General features: G+C 37.4%; 1 protein-coding gene across 2 annotated transcripts in view; it reads right to left on the bottom strand.

Annotated features, from left to right (window-relative positions):
• Glcci1 (glucocorticoid induced 1) overlaps positions 1-18,624 on the bottom strand; it is a 63,409-nt gene extending 44,785 nt beyond the window's left edge. The window contains exon 1 of one of the 2 annotated variants that reach the window (XM_013019983.1): positions 18,511-18,624. The gene's annotated coding sequence lies outside the window, so the exon portion shown is untranslated. The remainder of the gene's footprint in view (positions 1-18,510) is intronic. The other variant, XM_013019984.1, reaches the window with a different exon arrangement.
• Positions 18,625-18,631: the final 7 nt, after the last annotated feature.

Consider the following 18,631-nt stretch of genomic DNA (forward strand, 5'->3'; position numbering starts at 1 on the left):
AGTGGCGCTGTGGCTCAAGGGGTAGAGCACTAGCCTTGAGCTGAAGAGCTGAGGGACAGTGCCCAGGCCCAGAGTTCAGGCCCCATGACCGGACCAAAAAAAAAAAAAAAAAAAGAAGAAGAAGCACTCTTCAACCTCATACCCAAAATCAAATGAATTATTATAGATTATAGTTTTGAATACAGCTTCAGTCCTTAAAAATACCTAGGTCTGGGGCAATTGGAATAAAAACTTGAACAGCACCTTCAGATATATTTGGAGATGTATTTCAATGTGGGAAGAAAAGAAGTCTATACCAACCAATAAAACAAGGACAACTCAAATTGACTTTTTTCTTCCTTTCTCTTTCTCAGTGTTTTAATCCTGATGGGAAAAAAAACTGAACAGTTTATATTCAATGCATTATAAATAATGCAGAGTTCACTTACTCTTCACAGTACTGTCCTATTATTCATTTGTAGCTGTCTTACTACTCAAATTTTTGTCATATTACTTTCATTTAAGAATGAAGGGAAAAAAGTAATATCTAAAACTTGTTCGGTGTACACTTAAATGATTAATGTAAGACATCTACTAGAATGTGAACTCTTTTTTTTTTTTTTTTGGTCGGTTGTGGGGCTTGAACTCTGGGTCTGGGCTTGAGTGACAGCACCACTTCTGGTTTTCTAGTGGTTTATTGGTGATAAGAGTCTCATGGACTTTCCTTGCTCGAGCTGATCCTCAGATCTCAGCTTCCTGAGTAGCTAGGATTACAGGCATGAGCCACCAGCACCCAGCTAATGTGAATTCTTTAAAAGCAAGGTTTTTGTCATATATTTCTGTAACACCTGGTACATATTCTCAAGAAACATTTATTAAATTTGTGGATATTATTTACTGAGCCTCTTCACAGACTTATGAACTAAATATTCAAAAACTAAAAATTTTTATAACACATGCTAGACCTCTAAATCAAAATATATTTTAGAAAAGCCTCAAATAGAATAGCTCTATACTTTTCTTTAACATTCCTATTGTGGTGCTATATAGAATAATCATGAATAGGAGCTCCAGTGACGCAATCCGTTAGCGCGTGGTACTTATAAGAATAATCATGAATAAAAAGTTTAAGATTGAAAAGGCAACTTGATTTCAGGTCCTATTTTTGTTCTATTTTCTTCACAGATATAAAAGACCATGTTTCTATGTTCAGATATTTCACAAAGAAATGGGTGTAGATTCATAAAACAGGTATCTGCAAACAATGTATAACCACCAATGTAACATGCTTATTAAAATAACAAGACCTTAGCAAACACACTAAACGTTCCTTCTATTTGAATTTTTTTGCCATAATTGACAATGTAACAGATGAGTCCCCTGATCTAGTTCCTGTAGCAGCAGCTAGTGACACTAAAGTTGAGTAATGCTAGGACCTTACAATCTGAAAAACTTAGTGGCCAATCCTATTAACAGCCCAATGTGTATAATCCTGCTGATAGTCTTTAAAGTCTTCATTTCTCTCCTTCAGACTTTTGTTTTATTACTTCCCCTTCCCCCTATTGGCCTGGTTCAACTCTTCTACTAGACTACCTGAATCCAGTTGGAGATGAGAGAAGATAAGAATGAGAAGCATTGATGTAGTATTTTTTTTTTCTGTCCATCGTGGGTCTTGAACTCTAGGCCTGGGCACTATCCTTCAGCTCTTCAGCTCAAGGCAGCACTCTACTACTTGAGCCACAGCGCAACTTCCAGTTTTCTGGTGGTTAACTGAATATAAGAGTCTCATAGCCTTTCCTGCCTGGGCTGGCTTTGAACCATGATCCTCAGATATCAGTCTCCTGAGTAACTAGGATTACAGGCGTGAGCCACCAGAACCCAGCTTTGTAGTATTTTGTTTTTACCTGCATAAAGATTAAAGTATGTATTTACTTTTATGTAACTGCAAGGGAGATAGGAATTATAATCCAGAAGGGAAAAATATTTGGCTAACACAAATAAGTTTTTATTATAAAAAGACTTTAACACCATTTATCTGAGTTATTTTGAAAGATAATTCAATTGTGCTTAAAATGAACCATATAACTTGTGGGTGGGATGGAAGGTAAAAATTGGGAGAGAGAAAGAGGGAAGGAGTGACACTGTCCAAAAGGAAATGTATTCTTTGCCTGTTAAGTATTTTTAACATTTTTAACGAAAAAAAGTCTGAACCAAACTTCAAAAGTAAATCACACCAAATAACCATCACAATCTGTCACTATAACTAGGATAATTTATTAAGTTACTTTACTCTCTACTTAGGCTTTTAATGGCTTTTGGTTATGAAAGTTGTATCTAACCCTAAACGAGATTCACTCCAAAGAGACTGTTATAAATGAAATGCTCTAGTTCTAAAAACAATTCTTCAAGGAGATTTAAGTTAAGGATACATATATATTTTTGTATCTATGTACATACATACATAGATACACACATATATGTTCCTTCAGTGATCTCTTTAAATAGGTTTGAAGAATGATGCACTATTGTTCTCGAGGAATTGATCAGGAAATACATATTTGAAAGTTCAGAAGGTTTTCAAAGAAAGGGAGTATGTTATTCATATGTATACATATATGTATGTGTATATATATCCCAAAATATAATACTATATATATATATATATATATATGTATGCATTAATCATATCTGACAGAAAACGTAGAAAGTTCTTTGTTTGGCAACATCAAAATAAATATATAATGAAGTTACTAAACTTTCTGAATACCAGATTTAACCATTAAGAATGTCTTTTATAAAGTGTAAATAGATTCCTGTCAATGGTTTCCAGGGCTAGACTCAATTATCCTTTGGCTGCATACCTAAAAATGGTTTAGCTGGATTACATATAATTCCATTTTGTTTTCTGACATTTCATGTTTAAATACTTTACTACATATGTTCTGCTATATAATTTTGACAATACATTTGTTATATCTAAAAAGCTATGAAATTTGGAGCTATATGAAGACTAGGGATATTGATATCACATTTCTCACACCATCAAGTCTTACTGATTCTTTTCTCTCTAAAAAGAAATTTTATCTATCATTTCTTCCTTACTTTCAAGAAAACGCTCTTGGTGCTGTTGTCCTTGGCTAAATATCACAAGCCAAATACTCTAACTGAAACAATTTATATGAAGAAAGTGAGTACCAAGAATACTTTAAAGAACCCTAGATATTCCTTCCTATAATTTAAAACATTGGTAAAGCCAGCTCAGACAGGAAATCCCATGAAACTCTTATCTCTAATTAACCACCAGAAAACCAGAAGTGTCAGTATGGCTCAGAGTGGTAAAGCAAAAAGAGCTCAGGGACAGCTCCCAGGCCCAAGTTTAAGACCTACAACCGACTAAAACATAAAAGAAACCCACAAAAATGAGTAGCTCTTCTGTATACAAAAAGAAGACACAGACTAACATCAGGAAAGGAATTCCATTTGTAATAACTTGGAAAAAAAAAAACTTTAGGAATTAACCAAAGATGTGAAGGATCTCTATAGTGAAAACTTTAACAATTTAAAGAAGGTCAAAATTGAGGAAGTGGAGAGACCTTCCCTGCTCCTGGATTGGAACAATTAACATTGTGAAAATGGCAACATAACCAAAAACAATCTACGAATTCAATGCAATACCCATCAAATTCCCACCATCATTCTTAAATTAGAGAAAGCAAGCTAAAAGTTCAAATGGAACAGCAAGACACCAAATAGCAAAAGCAATCCTTAGTAGGTAGAATAGTGCTAGAGGAATAAGAATACCAAACTTCATATTATAGACACATAATAATGAAAACAGCTTGATACTGGCACAAAAACAGGCCTAACTACTAATGGAACAGAAGACCCAGAAATAACCTCAAAGACCTACAACCATTTAATATTCAATTAGGAAATAAAAATCATAGGCTGGAACAAAGAAGGTCTCTTCAACAAATGATGCTGGCAAAATTGGATATACAAAGGCAAAAAACTGAAACTAGATCCTTATATATCACCTTGCACCAGAATCAACTCAAAATGTACCCAAGACCTGAAACCTTGAAACAATTACAGGAAAGAGTAGGAAAAACATTAGGGCTCCTAGGCACAGGTAGGAACTTTTTGAGTAAAGATCTAGAAGCACAGCAAATAAAAAAAAAATACTCCTGATAAGTGGGACTTCATTTTAGCTAACAAGCTAAAATAACAGCCTATAGAATGGGAAAAGAATTTTTGCCAGCTATATGTCAGACAATGGCTTAATATCTCTAGTGTACAGAGAACTTAAAAAAATACACCTTCAAAACACCAACATCCCAATTAATAAATGACCAAATGCGCTAAAGAAAGTCTTCTGAAGTAAAATGGGAAATAGACACATAAAGAAATGCTTAATATCTCTGGCCATTATGGAAATGCAAATCAAAACAACATTGAGATACCACCTCACCTCAGTTAGAATGAACATTATCAAGACAACAAACAGTAACAGACGCTGACAAGGATGCAGCCAAAAGTGAACCCTAATGCACTGTTGGTGGGAATAAAACCACTCTGGAAAGCAGTGTGGAGGTTCCTCAAAAAATTAAACATAGAACTACACTATGACACAAAAAGGATACAGTAAAGCCACCAGGACAACCATGTTTACTACAGTACTACTCACCACAGCTAAGGAATGGAATCAGCCCATACCACTGAGATACCCTTCAACGGATGAATGGATCAATAAAATGTGTTACACACTTACACACATACACACACACACACACACACACACAATGGAATTTTACTCACCCCCTAGAAAGAATGATATTGTACCATTTGTGAAGAAATGGGAATACTTGGAAAAAATTAGGTTAAATCTCAGGCCCAGAGAGACAAGGATCTATATTTTCCCTTATGTGTCAATGCTAGATTTAGCTTACAAACTCCTAAGTAAATATGTTGGGAACTATGCACGTATATACAAATGTATTCAGTGAACTACGGTAGATTCAAGGGAGATCTAAAATAAGTATAATTCTTTAGAAAGCCAAAATCAAACTTCAACAAAATGAAACACCAGGAAGCAAGTACTTGAAAAGGGCTGCGTGGGGTCAGGGGAGAGGAATAGAGGAATGAAGGGAAGAGGGGGATAACGCAGACAAGAATCCAATTTATATCCTACAAAATAAGAGTGAGGGAAAGGATAGGAAGGAAAGGGATGGGTGACATAGATCAAGATTTATTGTATTTATAAAAATGTTTTGTTAAACGGTAACTCCTTTGTACAACTACTTGAAGATAATAAATAAATAAATATACATCAATAAAAAGGAAAACAAAAATCCTGCCCTCAAGAAACTTCTTCTTAGGTAAGCCCTCAAACACCTTTAACAACAACATGAAGGTTTAAATACAATGCTTTGAATACTCAGTGAAGTAAAATCTACCTAAAAAAGATGGAAACATTTTATACAAAGAAAAGTGGCTAAACCAAAAACTAATGGTATGAGAAAAGATTTAAGAGATATCAATCCCAATAGTCTAAGGGAGAAGTAATAATTAGAACATGGAGCAATGTAAAGCATAGTACAGATACAGGAGAATTCTTAAGAGACAGGACAACATACTGAAGTAAGGTGGACGGGAGAAATGAAAGGGGAAGAAAAGTCAAAGATTATAGGAAGGAAGAAAAATTTAACGCAGTGATGTTCTAGATCTGAATTTCTCTTAACCAAGACTGTTTCACAGCACCAGTAAACAAATTAAAGAAACCATTGTTTTATTTTCCTATAAAGTCTATGAGTTTAAAGTTAAATCATTCAATACTCTTAGCAACTGTACTTTTAAATCATCTCCTTACACGAGTCACTAAAGCATATGACCCAATCTTACACTCATAAAGAGTAAATTCTGTTAATTATCGATTTTCTTCTCTCAGTAGTATAGAAATATGAACTAGGTCACCTTTCCAAAGGCATATAACCTAAATATTAACTCCCATTCTAAGGGCATATGACATATTCTACTCTGAAACATAGGTCCAACGACATAAAAAGCATTTAGCAAGCCAACTTGCCACTAGCTCATGCCTATCATCCTAGTTACTCAGGATCAGTTTGAAGATAACCTAAACAGTAAAGTGTGAGGAACTCCAGTATGCAATTAACCAAGAAATGCCCAGAGTAAAGGAGTGCCACTGTGAGGAAGAAAACCAAGCAAGCCTATGAGATCCTGAGTTCAAGCCTTGGTGTAGCAATGCATACAACACATGCAGTATTATATATTAAAACATTAGTATTTGTAAATTTTTAGACTATCAAGAATGTCAGGGGTTTGTTTGTTTGTTTGTGTTCACTGTCCCTGACCTTCTTTTGCTCAAGGCTAGCATTCTACCCACTTGAACCACAGCACCACTTCTGACTTTTTCTGTGCATGTGGTACTGAGGAATCAAATCCAGTGCTTCATTCACACTAGGCAAGCACTCTACCATTGAGCCACATTCCCAGCCCAAGAATGTTAGTTTTGTCACAACCTGCAAGAACACCACTCAAGTTAGCAGAAATGCAGTGACTACACTTTCTCCTTGATAAGAGTATATAGCTATGTAGTTCAGGCTGTCTTAGAACTTGGATTCTCTTGCCTTCCAACTGCTAGGATTATAGGCATGCCTGGATATACTATACTTTTCAGAGTTCATTCCAATGTCAAATTTAGATACCAATACAATCTTTGCTCAAAAATTACAAAGCATATGCTAATAGAGAAAATTAAATTTGCTAAGAAGATAAAGCTGTTCTCATCTAGAACTTAATTTTAAACTGTAAGGTGATTCAGAAAGGCAACTTACAACCAAACTAATATTTCTTCAATGCAAACTTATTTCTTAGCCAAGTCAAAAACAAAAAGTAAAACCAAAAAACCTTCTGAACAATTTGAAAAGTGCTTCTAGAAAGTAATATAAAATTGTAATACCTTAAGTGAAAAATTTCTCCATAAGCATAAGGAAGACCTTGAAAACAGTATCTAGTTAGGTCTTCACTGATTTTATCTTTCTTTAATTGTTTTACTGGTATATATTATATTGTACATCCTGAGAGGTTTCATCAAGATACGTCTATACATGAATATAACATATGATCATATTCACAAGCTGATTCTAACATATTGATCATATTCACACTTTCTCTTCCATTGGTTTTCTTACATTAGGTGAGCAAAATCATAAGTCACTACCACCCAGTACATTTTTCTCATAACTTTAAATTACTACAAGAAAAAAGATGACCATGATCCTCTACTATGTATGGAGAAAGTCATATCTAGCAAGTGATGAAAATTAAATGTGATCTTTAGTAATCAATATTCCTTTCACACACATACATACACGGCATGCAAGCCTATGAAAGAAAACAGGTTGGCTGGCACTTAATCTCTTGTTCCATAAGTATTTACAGAAACTTTAAGTTTAAAATCATACTAAGGGAAACACCCAAGCACAACCCACAATAATAATTATGTATCCAAAATAATTACACTATTGCTTTGTCCTCCTGACATTGGTAAGAGCAGAGTTTTGTAAAAGCTTTTCACAAAGAAAAGTATGAATACTTCTTAAACCTGGTTAGTTTCCTAGGGAACTGAAATTTTTGTAATAATTTTTAAAAGACATAAAACAGAAAAAAAAAGCCTGGGAATATGTGCTTGTTTACTGCCAGTTGCAGAGCTTGAATTTAGGATTCACAGTTACATGGCTTGCTTGGTCTTAGCTGGTACTCATCAATTGAGCCATGCCTTCAGTCCAGCATTTTGCTGGTTACTTCGAGATGGACTTTTCTACATAGCTGGCTAGCTTTGAACCTGGATCCTCCATATCTTATCCTCTTGAATAACTGTGAGCCACTGGCATCCAGCTTGGATTTTACATCATGTAACCATATCTTTTCACACAGAGATGAGATATTATCAGTGCATCAGTTCTTTCTCTTTTGGTAGTTATCTGAATACCAAATTTCTTAGAATTCTAAAACTCAAATTACAAAGAGAATAGAAAACACCCATTAATGTTCATTTAAAACAATGTTTTAGAATATTAATTTTGCTAAGTGTCAGAATATTTTATTTGGGAAAAAAATTATAATATTGAGTAGTGAGTTTTTGCAATCTTACTTGAATCTCAACCTTGTGCAACTGGCTTCCTAAAACAGGATATGTAAATAACATTTTGGTAAAGTTAATCATTTTACTGCACACTAAACATTCTGTAAAGCATATAGGCACCCTAAAATTTACTATTTACATTTTTACATTATTCTTAACTGGAGATTAGTTTATAAATCATGGCCTGTAGGGGTGACTACAAAAAATTCTTATTAAAAGAGCCCACTGAATTTAGGACATGATATTGTTAAGTTTCTTTAGCTGATTCCATGTAGCCTATCCTGACATAGTTTTTCTTTGTCCCATATATCTCTACCAGCAAAAACACCTAGCTCTTTTTATTAATACAAAGATCTAAATCAATGCTTTTCTGAGTTTAACACTACCAATGAATGAAGATAAAGACCACTAGTTACCTAAAGCACTCCAGATTGGGCAGTATAGTACAAACTATTAAACTTTGTCACATATTTACAAAATTTCATGCCCTAACAATTACTGTTGAACCCAGCATGCTCACATATACTTTCCCTATATGAATATATTTCTGCTCAAACAGAAATATCAATAATACATATTTAAACAATATTTACTCCAGCCAGAGTCACTTTCTCCTCCCTGCTGTCTGCCACCCTGGCAGTACTTAATTTAGGGCCTCATGCTTGCTACGCAGGTACTCTGCCACTTAAAACTACTTTGGCAATAGTTACTTTTCAAGGCAGGGTCTCACTTTAAGCCCAGACCTAGTCCAGGCTGCAATCCTATTTGTACTTTCTTTTGTTACTGGAGATGACAGCTATGTAACAAGGAGCACAACCATTGTGTTAATTTATTCACTTTCATTTTATTTTTTGTCACTTGTGGGGCTTGAACTCAGGGCCTGGGCACTGCCCCTGAGCTTTTTCATGCTCAAGGGCAGTGCTAGCGCCACTTCCAATTTCTTGGTGGTTAACTGGAGATTAAGAGCCTCATGGATTTTCCTGCCCAGGCTGGCCTTGAACTGCAATCCTCAGATCTCAGTCTCCTGAGTAGCCAGGATTACAGGCAAGAGCCACCACTACCTGGTCAGCCATTGTATTTAACCTTAACAGGCACATGCCACCACAACCGGCCATTGGTTGAGATGCAGTCTCACTTCTATGCCTGGACTGGTCTGAAATCATGAAACCCCCATCTCTATCTCTGTAGCTAGGATTATAGGCTTCAGCCAATATATCTGGATTGTTACAGGGCCTGCTAAGTGACAGCAAACTTTATAAATGCTGAAATACTGAAAATTACACAGGTGCTGCTAAGTGAAGTATACATATTCACCAAAAATTACCTTAAATACAGATTAATTATGGGAATAATGCAGTGGGTCAAATTATACTAAAGTATACTAAATAAAAATATGTCACTGTGCAATCAAAATGTCAAGTAAGCAGTATTATAATACATGAAAAGCTTACTATCTTCCACTCTTGCTCAATAATGGCAAATCCTACTCACTTCAACGTCTACGTATTTCTACACAACACTATTACTACATAATACTGTGTTACTACACCAGAAACCACATCCACAGTTGTAACAGTGTATTTATCTGTGTGTTTGTATGTTTGTGTGTGCACACGCGCGCACGCATGTGTGTGTGTGTGTGTGTATGTATTATATACAGAGGAAAACAGCCAGTGATATTAGCCTAAGCCAAACTGTATTAGAATATTCCAATATTGGGCTGGGAAGGTAGCTCAGTGGTAGAGCGCTTGCCTTGCATGCATGAGGCCCTGGGTTCGATTCCTCAGCACCACATAAGCAAAAAAGAAAAAAGCCAGAAGTGGTGCTGTGGCTCAGGTGGTAGAGCGCTAGCCTTGAGCTGAAGAGCTGAGGGACAGCGCCCAGGCCCTGAGTTCAGGCCCCACAACTGGACCCCCCCCTCCAAAAAAAAGAATATTCCAATATTGTATGGGCAGCAATATTAACTTTAGTTGAAGCCATATGTGAATCTATTTAAAGCTTCATCCAATAAGAGAAAATAATATACAGAACAACAACTTTAAAACAGTTCCCCTGGGTCATTCTACTGTTATGACATGACATCTGAAAGAGCACTTTTCAAATGTGGAACCAAAGAGATACTTGAATTTGAATATACAGATGCTTCTAAATGTACTCATCAAGAATATAATGAGTATTAATACAGTTATTGCCAACAGTTCATTTCTTTCTTTCTTTTTTTTTGGGGTCCGGTCGTGGGGCCTGAACTCTGGGCCTGGGCGCTCTTCTGCTCAAGGCCAGCGCTCTACCACTTAAGCCACAGTGCCACTTCCAGCTTTTTTCTTTTTGCTTATGTGGTGCTGAGGAATCGAACCCAGGGCCTCGAGCATGCAAGGCAAGCGCTCTACCACTGACCACCTTCCCAGCCCCCAACAGTTCATTTATGTCTTATTAACTCTGTTTAAGAAAGGCAGAACCTGTATGTGGTGACCTACATCTATAATTCCAGCACTTAGAAGATTATGCAGGAGGCTCTTAAGTTCAAGGACAGCTTGGGCTACATCAGAGAGAAGGAAGAGTAGAAGGGAGGACGTGAGGATAGCAGGATGTAAAGGAGGAGTGGGAAAAAAGCAGAACCAATTAATTATTCTCTTAAACAGTATTTACTAATTTTTAGTAAAATAAAATTAAAATTAGCTACTGGACTATTTACAAAGGCTCTCCCATAGGCATAAGAGACTATTACTGTCAGCAGATGATAAGTATTTGGTTATCAGTTGCACTAGACAGCATGCTGTAGCAGTTGTTTTTGTTGTTGTTCTTGCTGTTGTTATTGTTATGAAACACACCTACATGTTTAGTAAGTATCTTGACAATTCTAATAACCTGGTAGACAATCTTGCCACACAACTGAGGGTGGCACTAGTTTAATTCATTATTTTTGCAAGCCATTATTAAGGCGAACTGTAAGTTCATTAAGTTATATATGTAGACTTCAAACTCACAAACTGCAGAAGTAACTGTTAGCTCTTAGGGAAGACTGAGTCAACTAAGCATCAGTTACTGGGGTAATCATTTGAGACCAGACTCCTCTTAGTGATCTCTGAAGCATTAATCAACTTACTACCATATATAACTTTTATGAAAGGAGAAAAGTACTTCTGCTCCGCTCACTATAAGAGGATCAGTCACCTTCAGACTCTCCACCCACCTTAAACAAAGAACAAATGGAGAAAAATGGTCACTCCTTCCATATACTATTTCAGTTATATTCACCAAACTAGGTCTCACATTTTTAGACGTTCTGAAAATGTCAGAGCATATCCCAGCAGAGCATAATGGTACCATGGAAACAAAAGAAAACTCATTCTTTAGTCATTCTTTTAGTTTAAAAATCCCAACTAATTATCATCAATCTTTTAGAATTAGGAACAACAGAACAATCTTCTGGAATGAACACTGGATTGCGAATGAGAAAATTCTATATCCATATACATAGAACTCAACTATTTCCTTCTTTTCCACCTACAACTTGCAGACACAGCACAGTATAGAAAGTCACAAACTGGGATACTGGTCAACTTGCCTTTTCCTGGCCTTTGCCCCAATAATCCTCACTTGAAGTAAATCAGTGTTAAGGGTATTTGCCATGCTTTTCCTACTAAGATGAAAATCTGAAAAGATATTTACTCATACGTAAAATCTTTAGGTTTTTCAGACTCACTGAAATAGATAGTAGGGACCCCACCTCTCCGAGACATTGGAACAGAAAGTAATCATTGTTATAGTATTGCTTCTATTGTTAAAAGTGCTGTTTCTGAAAATCATCACCCTTTCAAATTTTTTTTCTTTATGCTGAGATATTGGGGAGTAGGGAAATTTAACTCTTTAATTGACAGCTGCCAGACCCTTCTCCTGAAACCCAGCTGCCTTGAGCAAAAGACTGCCAACCAGGGAGCCAGATTGCCTTTATGCCAATATCCAAGCACAACTCCAGCTCCAGAAGGCACTGCCCCAACAAGCAGCTTGTACAGGACAACAACCCTACAGAGGACCTATGACTGATTCAAGCACAATCCATAATTTTCGTATTAGACTATACCAAGAATGGTGCAAACACAAGGGGGCTGGCACTCGTCACCCTCCTTTTGGGGCTATATAAGGAGGCTGCTCAACTCTTGTGAGCAGCTAAGAGGCATTCTTCCTTTATGTTCTCCTGATGCTATAATATCAGGCCCCAGATAAAGACTTTCTCTCAAGTGGACTTTTCACTTTTGCTGAGCAGTTAACAGGAGGACGCGTTAAGAAAAAAGGATGGCAGGAAGAAAGCTGCCCTGACAACAGAGTAGAAGTGAGACTAGCAGGATGAACAGCCTCTGGGTGACACTGGCCAGAGCAGACAGCAGCTGGCAGCACAGAGAAAATAAAAACTGACCAAGGCTGGTAGAGATTCCTTCCAGCTATGGGAGCTGTAACACTAAGCCCCAAATGATAGAAAGATCCCTTTAGGAGATTCTTCCTGGTACAGGAGCTGCACCACTTGAGTCCAAATCTCGTGCAACTGTCCTGGCTGTCAGGGGCTAGGTTCTAAACCCTGAAGCCTGATCTCCTGTGCCACACTCTAGTTGTCAGGAGCCCTGGACCCAAACCCTATACTGCTGACCTCTTCATGGTCATACACTCTACTGCCTTCAAACACCTCAAAGTCCTGGAATAACTGGGTAAGTTTCTCTACCATTCATGACTTCCATCTGGGAAGTGCAAAAAGACCCCAACCTGCTTGTGTGTACCATTACTGCTGATATTAATTTGTTTTGCAATCTAAGCACAAATATTGTTCTAGAACAGGGGATGAGTTAAGTCATGGTAATTTCCATGGGTCCAAAAGAACAGGTTAGAGACGGTGCCTCTGGCTCTTTTATCAGTTCCCTAGCCTATCTAAGTCAACAGGTTCCTCTACTTCTGGTAAAGCAGTTTAGAGATCATAATAACTTAGATAAGTTAAACCACTTGTTAAAATAATTAAGCAGTACATTGGACATAAAAGTGTCACTGACTTGTTTTTTTAGACATTTCTTAAAAGAAAAATATTATATACCGATAAGAGACAACAGTTCCAGATACAGGCCTAGAACAGGTACTGTGTCTGGGAATTTTAAGCTCTAGAGAAAAGAATGAACTAGTAGTAAGAACGAAGCATTAGTATATATACTCCTTTGCAGATGATTATTATTTAGCTAGCTGTGGAAGTTTTGGCAAAACAGGCTTTTAGCATTTTTTAAGAAGTTCAGACTTAAGGAAATTTCTTCCCCATTTGTTGAATACTGTCATTTACTTCCATTTTACTCACTGCATGTTCAGTTACTCCTTTTTTTTAAAACGTTCAAATGAAGCTCCCATTATCACAAAAAGAAAACAAGGATGTCATTATCCTTCAACATTTCCCCCAATGTACAAATCTTTCCAGAAATGTAGACCTGAATGAACAAAATGTACCTGTGTCAAAAGTTCTGTAATGAAAGAAGTGATTTTCAGTTTGATACATATACATACAGAACTTTACAGTTTTAAAAATTGTAGGTGTTTTTGTATACCTTAGGTATTCACTATTCAATAAGCTCAGAATAAGTTATTTGAAAGAAATATATTCTCTGAGCATAACTTACTATATTGATTAAATAACTTTATAAATTCATTTATTTGTTTGACTACTTACTCATGGAACTAGAAAGATTAAGCACCGTGAGGTAAGTGACTGGACACAATTAGATCTATAAATAATGAACACTGCTGCTGCTTATATTCATTGCAGTTCTCAGAGGTTCAAAACCTTTCTTGAAAACCAGTATTTCTTTCTGCAACCATTACTGAACCCAAGGTTTGTGTTATAATTTTATTTCTTTTGTTAAAAAGAAGAAACTGAATGCCTTTAGGAGAAAATACTATTATTATTCAAAAGATGGAAAAGGATGAGTTCTGCTCCCTGGAATGACCAGTGTCCTCAAAGGATTATACCCTCAATGTTTCTTTTAAAGCACAAAAATTTCAGTCTGTCTCTGGACTTATTGACAAATTTTGTTAACAAATATTCTGTTGCTAGACTATCAAAAAATGTACTTCAAAATAAACTTTTAAAAAGCTAAAAATTTTTACCCATTTTCATGGTGTAAGGATCATAATATAAGCTTGGGGAAAAAAAACTGTAAAGGGGGAGGAAGACTTCAATCCCCTAAAGTACTAGCTTAGACATAAACTTTCCAAAAACAGATTATCTATTTCTGAAAAAAAAGAAAAATTATTTAAAATGTCTGTATCCTACATCTGAGCACAGTTTAATGGAAAGATAAAATATTGAAAGCAAATTAATTGGTTAAAACACAGCTATAAACATACTGCATGCAGTCATCACACATTATATGCTGACTGGCTTTGTATTACCTCAAAATAGAACCATAACCTCCTTGTACAAACAATGAAGTTCTCAAGACACAGGAAAAATCTGATTCAAATTTCACTCTAGAGTTAGCAATCACTTAAGGCATTAAACCTAAAGAAAACTAAAATGCTAAATCAGAAACTAATACACACTATTTGTCACAAAAGCTATATAAATAAGGTTCTGTACACTTAACATATTCTCTAACTACAGTACCCTAATGCAAGTGTTTTTACATCTTTTTGAACTTACATGTCATCTTGATACCAAAAAAAAAAGAAAACCATGAGGATTTGCATTTGCTACGTAGAATCCTGCACAGTAACACTATGAGGGTTTTTTTTTTAATCTATATTTAAATCCATGAGTTCTGCTCTATGAGGTTTGAGAAAAAAAACTTTATTATGTTTTCTTTGGGTTACTACTAATGGCTTTAGCTTAAAGATCATTAATTTTAGCACTAACATTTGGCTATAGTCTCACTTGACTTGTTCTATTTATCTCAAAGGTAGACTTCATGTATTACCATCACAAAAATAACTATTTGCATAACACTTTATGATTTTACATCTATTACAAACACATCACAGGGAGCCTGAGGACGCATTCAGCAGCTTGTCATTCACCCCTTCAAGACCCTTCAGAACCAAACAAGGGGGAGGGTGACAGTTTGCTAATAGCAGAAGTACAGAAATGAATATAAATAACAAACCTTGAAGTTTTCATAATACAAAAGAAAGAAAAATACAAACAAGAAAGATTATAATCTATTAGCATAAACAAAACTTTCAATTTGTTAAACTCCATGTCTTCTTTATAGAGCAAGATGTTTTCAAGTTTATGCACCTTCTGTTATGGTAACCATTTAAATTATCTAGGACTAGTACAAATAAAGGAAATCACTACCTTTTGCTGAGATTTATAAATTTGTGTCTGGATAATATTACAACTGCTTCTATTTATAGCATTTAGTTTTTCCTCAGCTTTGAAAGTAATCTGAGTATCAGTTCTCTATTAGTCTAGCTGTAGTTCTGTAAATAAATATATATATATATATACACACACATATATTTAAGACAAAGTGATATAATGTACATAGAGACTCCATTGTTTCATAATTTCTTCTTGGCAAAATAATTAGAAAACTTAAGAGTTTTAAAATTTTCTCCCATAATCATCATGCCAGACAAAAATGCATAGTACACTGAATGTTCAGTTATAACACCTCTAATCCAAAAGTCCACAGTCCTTGAAGCTTTCTGTAAATAATATTCCTCTATATGAAAGACATATCCCTTGAACCACTATCTACTTGATTTAGTATTTTAAAATATAGTTTCAAAGCCAAGGATAATACCACCATATTAAACACACACACACACACACACACACACACACACACACACACACACACACTCTCTCTCTCTCTGAACTGTGCAAAAAGGAAAGGTGGAGAGCAGAGGAAGACATGGAGCACGTTGTTTTTCATTCATGCAGTATAGTGATGTCAGTGTCTGCAGCGGCAGTGGCAGCCTTGACCAGTGGAGGCTGAAATCCACCAAAGTCAGAACCTTGCAGAATGCAAGAGAAACTGAGTAATCACTTGAAAATTTCAACCAACTCACAGTATGCTTTTAAATGGCTAAGTAGACAAAACAGATTGGTTGGGTAGTTTTAATAGAGGCAAGATGGAGAGAAGGAACATAAGAGTAATACAATCAGGGAACTGAGGGGTACAGAGGTGGCATTGAAAATCACTTCAATGGAAGAAACTGACAAAACCACCTGGTGTTTAAAAAAAAAAAAGAAAAAACATCACTAGCAAAGAAAGCCTTTCAATTCCCAACACTAGCTCTCTGACACTGCAAATCTGTCTCCTGCACAACAAGACTCAGAAAAGTGTTTTCATCATGACTGCATTAAAATTGCATTAAACTCGATGTGCCATGCTACAACAAAGAGGAGAGCTTAAGCCTGATCACAAATTTCATTAAAACTACTTGATGATGGGGCATGTAATTCCTAAGCAATTAGGGCTTTTGAAGGATGCAGAAAAACAAGCTGTACTATTATCTTTTGTCAGATGTTGATGTTTATCAACAAAAAGAAAGAGGTACTAGTTGGTCATTATATTGTTGCAGCAATTGCTAAAACTTCTCTGACTCCGCTAACAAAACCGTCTGTACATAATCAGCAGTGCTTATTTTATGCTTCTTATATTACTCTCTAAAAGAAAATCCCCAAAACTCAATTTATGCATTGTTAAAGCTAAATCACTCAAAATTTTATGTAACTGCTGCCCTCTTTCTGTTACCTCTCATTTAATATAGCTCTTGAAAATGTGTAAGGAGTTGCATATGGCATTGATCTGTTAGAAAATGGTGGCCTTTTCTATAAAATACAGCCAAAGATGTGTGTTCAGTTGTGGTCATTATTAGGGCGATCACGTTGTTTTCCTTCATTCATTCAGGATTTGCTGGAGGATGTCAGTTTCTGCAGCAGCTGGCCTGACCTGGGGGAAGAGGGGGGAGCAAATTCCTCCCGGTGCATACAGATTACAGGATGTATTTCTTGGTGCTCGTGCACTTATCCCACTGCACTACATCCTACCCTGGGGTTCACCATGAAGTGTTCTGAAAACAAATGCCTGGGAACACGCTAATTACAGGCCTGAAATATTAAAACTAAAACCACTAAAACTGTGATCATTGTAATGCAAACACTTTCGCCAACTCTAACACCTTCTTCAAGAAACCCCCATTTAAAAAAATTCCACATACCACATAAACACAATACAGAGCTTGACAGTGTTTCCCTTCCAAGCAGAGATTTTTTTCCCCACTCCTTCCTATGACCCCTTCCTTCCACAATGCAGCAGCAGCAGCAGCAGCAGCAGCAGCAACTGTAGCTCTATGCTGATATCTAATAATATTGGGTGCACTACTCTCCCTTATGGGCTTAAGTTCCTGTTTGGCTAATCTTTTTCTCCCCCAGGACTCAACTAGATCATGCACTGTGTCGCTAGACATAAACAAAACCAAAGGAAAACAAAAAACATTTAAGAGAAGTACACACCATCCACCAACTCACTATTACCTTTGACATCTAACAACAACAACAACAACAAAAAGAAACTTGAGATCTTTACACAGCTCATCTGAACTGTGAAGTGCACTTTAAAATGGAAGGAAAAAGTGAACTCCCTCCACAAATAGGTTTGTTGTTGGTTTTTTTTTATTTCCTTTTAGAAATCCTTCATGAAAAGCATGATTTGGGCATAAAACCGTTTGTAGTGCAGTAGGGCTCTGATACATGGCTATAAAAAGTAGAGGCTGGGGAAGGAAGGGGGGGGGAATGAGGAAAGAAAGACAAACCTACACGCTTCCACTGGACACTCACGGTGTCCCTACTACCCATCCCAAGGAAAGCCTTACAAAATGACTACCGCCCCCAAGCCCTCCCGGAGTGAAAACCCAACACCGAGCCCGGCACGGCAGGAACTTTGCAGGGCAGCACAAAGGCTGCAGGGATTCCGACCACCACCTCGTCGGCCGCTGCAGAGTTTGCGTGCGAGTTGACGGGCTTCGCCCAGCTCCTTCCCCCGGCTACCAACGAGCAAGCCAGAGACAGCCAGCTCACCGGCTCTCAACGCTGGGCAGAAGAAACACAAACAAACCGCCGCCCTCCGAGGCAGGCGAGGGACGGAAGATTGAAACGATAGAGATAGACCGGTCGGAGGGGGTGGCGTGAGGGTCAAGGAGAAAGTTGCCCGGCCGCCCGCGCGGCGAGCCCGGCGGCGCCCGCGGGGCGGGGGAGGCTCCCCAAGCCGCCGTCACACCTTGGAGCACGCACGAGCCCAGCGCGGCCCGGGGAGGCTGGAGTTTCCGCGCGCGGAGGGCGCAGTCGGGGAGACGCCGGCCCGGGAGGACGGGAGGGTTGGGCTCGCTACCTCTGCACACGGGCGAGCCGGGGCTCCGTCTCTCAGGTGAGCTGCTCCTCCGGTGGCTCTCCGGGGACCGTCTCGGGCGGCCCTTGGCTCGCGGCGCCGGCTCGGTCGGGGCTGCGGCCGG

The sequence above is a fragment of the Dipodomys ordii genome, unplaced genomic scaffold (genome assembly GCF_000151885.1).
Source record: "Dipodomys ordii isolate 6190 unplaced genomic scaffold, Dord_2.0 Scaffold48, whole genome shotgun sequence".
NCBI lineage: Eukaryota > Metazoa > Chordata > Mammalia > Rodentia > Heteromyidae > Dipodomys > Dipodomys ordii.